At 48.8% G+C, this 6,504-nt stretch overlaps 1 non-coding gene across 1 annotated transcript; it reads left to right on the top strand.

Moving 5' to 3' along the window:
* Positions 1-1,260: 1,260 nt before the first annotated feature.
* Positions 1,261-1,334, top strand: TRNAR-UCU (transfer RNA arginine (anticodon UCU)). The gene has a single exon. It is a non-coding gene; the product is annotated as a tRNA-Arg (tRNA).
* Positions 1,335-6,504: the final 5,170 nt, after the last annotated feature.

Below are 6,504 nucleotides of genomic sequence, written 5' to 3'. Positions count from 1 at the left end.
GACTTAGATTAGGCACTCAGAACTGGCATAGCGTTCGGAACCTATAACCAACAGTGATTATGGATTTGTCTTTTCTAGGAAGCTTTTAAAAATAGGAACTATTTGGTTTTTTTGGATCTGGGCTGCTGCTATGAAGGCCTTCATACAGGGGTGGGCAAAACTAAGTTTACAGCTGTGAGTATGTGAAACACAGAGTTTATTCTTGTATTATTCTTGTTTATTAATTATTGTATTACTTATTTGTGTTGCGATTGTAACCCTACCTTTGCCCACCCCTGTATGTGGTCATGAAAGGATGGTCACTTGGAATTTCCTAGGAAGCCTCTAGCCAGCCCTGGCAGCTGAGAAATCCTCACTCTTTACATTAGGCAGCCTGGGGGGGGGGGGGGGGGGGAGGGAGGGGAACGACCGAGGCTTGGCGCCAGGGAAGGTGGGGGGAGGGGAAACAGGTATTCATAGAGGGCTGTGTGAGGGCCATCTGTATTTCATTAGGGAGCTGCCATTCTCACCCTCCTCCCTGCATGCAAGCTCTCTCTCTCTCTCCACACACACACACACGTGCACACACACACATGCACACACACACACACACTCACCACTGTTCTGTCTCCTCCTCCATCCTTAATTCAAGTGGAGATACTGAAGGGACATCCCATCCCACTCCCAGTACCTCTTCCTTGGGCGTGACCACAACAGCCCTCAGAGCGGAGAGCTGGGCTGGTCTCCTGGAACCCAGCTTCCCCGCTAGCCCCTGCCGCTGTTCACACCGTTTCCTTACAGGAGCAACTCCTTTGTCTCGGGGATCCAGGGTTTTCCTGACTCCCCCAGCTTTGCCCAGCCTCTCGGTGAGAATAGCTGAACTGGGATGAAATGACGGTGATAGGGAGGGGTGGAGGTAGAGATAGCTGGTAGGCAGGGCGTGCTCTGCATAGTTAGCATGAGAATAGAGGAAAGCTTTCCCCCTGTCCTCCCTTAAGGATGGAGAGAAAAGGACAGCCAGGGCGCTGGCTCTGACCTCCTCAGTCCGAGTGTCTGGAGCTGGGAAAGTGGCCATCCTCGCATTCCTCCAGTCCTCCGAGGACCCGAGGACCCTGCACTGTGGAGAAAAGCTTTGAGGGAGCCGGCTGGTGGATCTCCACTCCAGATTTTCCAGCTGTCCTTGTCCCCACGCGGCTGAGAGAGCAGGATGCTGAGATGGCTCTGTGATGCAGAAGGTATGTGCTTTTTCAGTTCTGGTGCTGATGCTGTGTATGTGGTGAGGTCTCTGTGGCGCAATGGACGAGCGCGCTGGACTTCTAATCCAGAGGTTCCGGGTTCGAGTCCCGGCAGAGATGGTCACCTGGCAGGCTCTCTTTTATTTTTTTATGGTGTCATGCTAGGTTCCTAATTATATTTATCCCTCCCTGGAGGCTCTGGGACGGAGAAAGGAAAGCCCTTTGCTGGGGAATCCTGGACCTCCTCCCCCTCCCCCGTTCCTCCCTCTTCATTCTTTCTCCGCCCCTCCCTTCCTGGCTGTCATTGTTAGTGAAGGCTCAGATGCCTGCTGCCTCTCTCTACTCAGCCTGCGAGGCACAGCTTTCGCATCTTTTGCTTCAGAGGAGAGTCACTGGTACATGGTGACTCAGATGCCAGGCCGCTGGTTCTGGGACCACAATGGTCCCCTCCTTTTACCTCTGAAAACAAAAAGGCAGATTGTCCCATATGCCAACAGGGACATGCCCAGTTGTCCTCTCAGATAACACCCACCTTGACCTGGACAAGGTCAGGAGATGGATGGGGTCACGCAGAGGGTAATCTGTGCTATCTTTGTCACCTCCACATTTACATCCCTGGGGCTTTTTGTGCGAAAACCCACCACTCACTTCCACTTCCACAGGGTGGGAGGCAATCATTGCCCTTTGTCTCCATGGAATAAACGACACCGACACCGAGGCACACTCATTGCCAGTGGCCGATGAACGTGTCTCCCGAAACTCAAAGCTTTCCTAGGTAAATGCTCGTTCCTGTGAGAAGTTTTCAGCTTGTCCTGTTTGCCGGGCAAGCTTCGAGGCTTGTATCTAAATGTTATTTTGGTAACTCCTGGTTTCCAACAAGCCACCTTCTCCCCACCTCTCTCACCCACATTCACTTCTGCCCCCCTTTTCTGTCTCACCTTCAGCGAGATGGGGAGGGAGCTTGGGTTTCTACTTGGGGCTGGGCTGGCTCTCTCCCCCTTGCATTTTGCAATCAGCAGCCTGTTAGCTAGAGGGTGCCACCCAAGCCAGGCTAGAGGGTGCCACCCAAGCCAGCCCCACCTCCCAGGAACCAGAAAGTCTGAGGAGACAGATCTCTCCTCCCACTGCCGGAGGCGACTTCTTTCCCACTCGGGGCTCTGGGTGGGTGGCCAGAGGACACAGCCAGCACTTGGCTCTCCTAAGGAAGCTGGGGTGGGGCCCAGGGGGAGAACCCACACACAATTTAACCGCACGGACGCCGTACCGAGAGGGAGGAGTTGATGGAGCAGACAGGAGGACTCTGGAGGGAGACCGATGTTTTTGCCTTTGGGGCGTGTGCATGTTTGTAGCAAATCGAAACTCCTGAAATTCTTCTGAAGTGCGGTACTTTAAAGGACTTGTGACTCTTGCAGTAAGAGCCCACATAGCTTTTCCTCTCTGAGCTACAGTGGTGGAATGCAAGGTCAGATATTAACTCCCCGGGTCAGTCCTGTGGACATGCCCTTCGAGGACGCTTCTGTGCGCCAGAAACGCGGGCGCCTTTTCTTGTGAGCTCGGCCTATCCTAGGAATTTCTGCTTTAAGCTTTGGCCTGAAAGGAAAAATTGGTGTGTGGGACGGGGGCAGGGGATGGGTGTGTGGATAAGGGTGAGGTAGGGAGTTTAGAGAAGGGGCTGTTACATTTTTTCAACCACACTCAGAGTCCTCCATCGTTCAAGTTCCTCTTGCATTGTTCGATAGCAGCAGGACTGCTCCACAGAAAAGAGAAGTAAGGACGTCGTCCCTCTGTCACTCTTAAAGGCTGGGGCAAAGGTCTAGGGCAGCGGTCGGCAAACTGCGGCTCGCGAGCCACACGCGGCTCTTTGGCCCCTTGAGTGTGGCTCTTCCACGAAATACCGACTTCTGTGCATGGGCCACGAAGTTTCAATCTCACTGTACGCACGCGCCCGCACGTGGTATTTTGTGGAAGAGCCACACTCAAGGGGCCAAAGAGCCGCGTGTGGCTCGCGAGCCGCAGTTTGCCGACCACGGGTCTAGGGTCATTATGGCCCTCATTTGCTCAATTCTAGAAGCTTTCTAGGAATAAAGACTTCATGACACTGTGGAGGCTAGGAGTGGGCATTAGGAACTGAGAGGGGATGTGTAGCCAAGTAGACATCAAACCAATATATGTGTTTTAATCTTTATTGTTGAAAGTATTACATATATTCCCTTTTTCTCCCCCTGGAGCCCTTCTAGCCAGCACCCTCTTCCCTACCCCAGGCCTTCACCACACTGTTGTCTGTGTCCATGGGTTCTGCAAATATACATACAAGTTCTTTGGTTAGGTGAACCAAACTGATATTTGTTCAAATGTTTGACCAGGGTGCAATGCAGCCAGCTCCTTAGGTGAAATTCTCTACCAGTGAGAATTAAAACCCACAGACAATCCCTCAAACCTGGTTTTAGTCAATCATTTCCTTTTTCTACTAGGAATCAGAAGATCTTGGCTCAAATGGCGGTTCTGCTAAGTTGCTGAACCTCTCCAAACTTTAATTTGCTTTTTTATACGATCTACCCTCCAAATGAGAAATGAATGAGAAAGTTCATTGTGCAGCTCTGTACAGATATACCAGCTCTGTTACCGTAATGTTCTAGTGCAGTGGTTCTCAACCTTCCAGCCCTTTAAATATAGTTCCTCATGCTGTGACCCAACCATAAAATTATTTTCGTTGCTACTTCATAACTGTAATGTTGCTACTGTTATGAATTGTCATGTAAATATCTGATATGCAGGATGGTCTTAGGCAACCCCTGTGAAAGGGTCGTTTGACCGCCAAAGGGGTCGCGACCCACAGGTTGAGAACCGCTATTCTAGTGGCTTTCGTCTCTCCTCAGCCTGTAAGAAAGGTACAAGGCCACAAGGTGGGAAATAAAAGGGTCTGAATGTCAGCCCCTGCCTGGAGCATCCTGGGGGACCGCATACCTTCAGCTGGGGCTGATGTGGGCTTGTGCTACCCTAAGAAAGAGGATGGACTGGACTTTTCTAGCTGGTGGAGTTGGTCAGAGGACAGATGGCCCTTCTGTGCCTTGCTTAGCCGGGGGCCCCTCTCAGCAGATAGGTAGAGGTCCCCACTTAAGGGAACTAGAAGCTTGTACCTCCTCAAACATCCCCCAGCCTTCAGCCCCCTCACTCTCTGAGGGGTACTGTTTTGGGGACTTGAAGAATATCACAGGACTGGGATTTGAGAGTTTCCATATTGGTTGAAATTCCTCTTTATTCTTAATACTGAGAGACAACTCCTAATTTGTAAATATTGTAATTGCTGTATTTTAAAGACAGAATATAAAAGAAAATGAGTGGGCTTTTATAAAGTTACTTCACTGTAGAACTCAAGTGCCGCACAGGTTGGAGCTGATCGTTAATTACAAAGTACGCCGGCGGGACGGCTCTTACTTATTATTGTAATCCCAGTGCCCGGAATGTGGTGGGCATCTGATTGATCTGGGAAAGAACTGATGCTGACTTGGATTGGCTGTAAGTTATGTTTATAGGAAAGAGAAAGAGTCATCACTCCTGGGATCACACACACACAGGCAGCATCATGAGTTAATTCACTCGCTTCACAAGCATTCGTCGTCAAGTGCTCTTTTGTGCCACTTTCCATTCTCAGTCACTGAGATCCAAAATGGCAGCAGTCTATCTGGCATGGATGCATATTCTTTTTTTTTTTTAAATCTTTCTGTTGAAAGTATTACATATGCTCTCTTCCCTCCCCTCCACCCCCCCCCCCATTGACCTCTTCTAGCCCACCCCGTCCCCCACCTCCCACCCCAGGCCTTCACCACTCTTTTGTGTGTGACCATGGGTTATGCATATACCCATACAAGGTCTTTGGTTGATCACTTCCCATGCATCCAACGCCCTCCCCGCCCCCCCGCCCCCCGCCGTCCCTTCCCTCTGAGATTCTGCAGTCTATTGCATGTTTCCATGTCTCTGGATCTATTTTGCTCATCAGCTTATTTTGTTCATTAGATTCCACATGTGAGTGAGATAATGTGGTACTTGTCTTTCTCTGACTTATTTCACTTAGCATAATGCTCTCCAGGTCCCTCCATGCTGTCTCAAAGGGTAAGAGACTCTTCTTTTTTATTGCTGCACAGCATTCCCTGGTGTAAATGTGCCACGGCTTTTTTATCCACTCATCTACTGATGGGCACTTGGGCTGTTTTCCAGATCTTGGCTATTGTAAATTGTGCTGCTATGAAATAGGGTGCATACATTCTTTCTGATCGGTGTTTCAGGCTTCTTAGGATGTATTCCTAGAAGTGGGATCAGTGGGTCAAATGGCAGTTCCGTATTTAATTTATTGAGGAAATGAGTGCATATTCTTATGGTAGAGCCAGAGAACAGATAGTTAAATGATGCTCTCATAGGATTGTAGTAGATACAGGAGGCTCCTTTTATCCAGGGTTTTACTTTCCTCAGTTTCAGGTGCCCACGGCTAACCATGTCCACAAATATTAAATGGAAAATTCTGGAAATAAACAAGTCATAAATTTTAAACTGTGCACCATTCTGAATAGTGTGATGAAATCTCAAGCCATCCCATTCCACCGTGCCTGTGACCGGAGTCCTCCCTTTGTCCAGCATATCTATGCTTTAAACTCTACCCTCCCATTTGTCTTAGCAGCTGTCTTAGTTATCAGATCGGCTGTGGTGGTATTACAGTGTTTGAGTTCTAGTTGAAGAGAATAAAAGAGAATAAAACGGGGCAGAGAAAGACTTAATGTGCTTAGCAGATATCTTGCAGAAAGCTTGCAGCCTTCAGCACAGCATAGCTCAGATACCCAGAAGACACCCGGTATGGACCAGACCTTTACGTCAACAGAGCGGCTTGCAGCCAGCAGAAGTTAATAAATATCTATCTCTCCCTGCTCTCTTCACTGACGCCTTTCTCGGGCTCAGCCCACCTGCACCCAGTTGTTCGGATTAAAATCTTTTTTGATACATCATGGCCTCATGTCATAGGTGCACGACCCCAGCCCACTACGGACTTTTCACTAGTAACCCTTATTTTACTTAATAAGGACCCAAATCCATTCACCTAACTTTTATTACAGTACATTGTTCTAATTTATTATTAATTATTATTGTTAATTTCTATTTTTTATTTTTTAAATATATTTTCTATTTTGATATCTCCCATTGCACACACCCCCATACTCCCTCCTCCCAACCTTTACCCAATCCCCCAGGCCTTCACTACCCTATTGCCCTTGTTCATGGGCTGTGCATATCTATCTAATAA

This window comes from Myotis daubentonii, chromosome 18 (genome assembly GCF_963259705.1).
Source record: "Myotis daubentonii chromosome 18, mMyoDau2.1, whole genome shotgun sequence".
Lineage (NCBI taxonomy): Eukaryota > Metazoa > Chordata > Mammalia > Chiroptera > Vespertilionidae > Myotis > Myotis daubentonii.
This window is presented reverse-complemented; position numbering and strand designations above follow the sequence as displayed.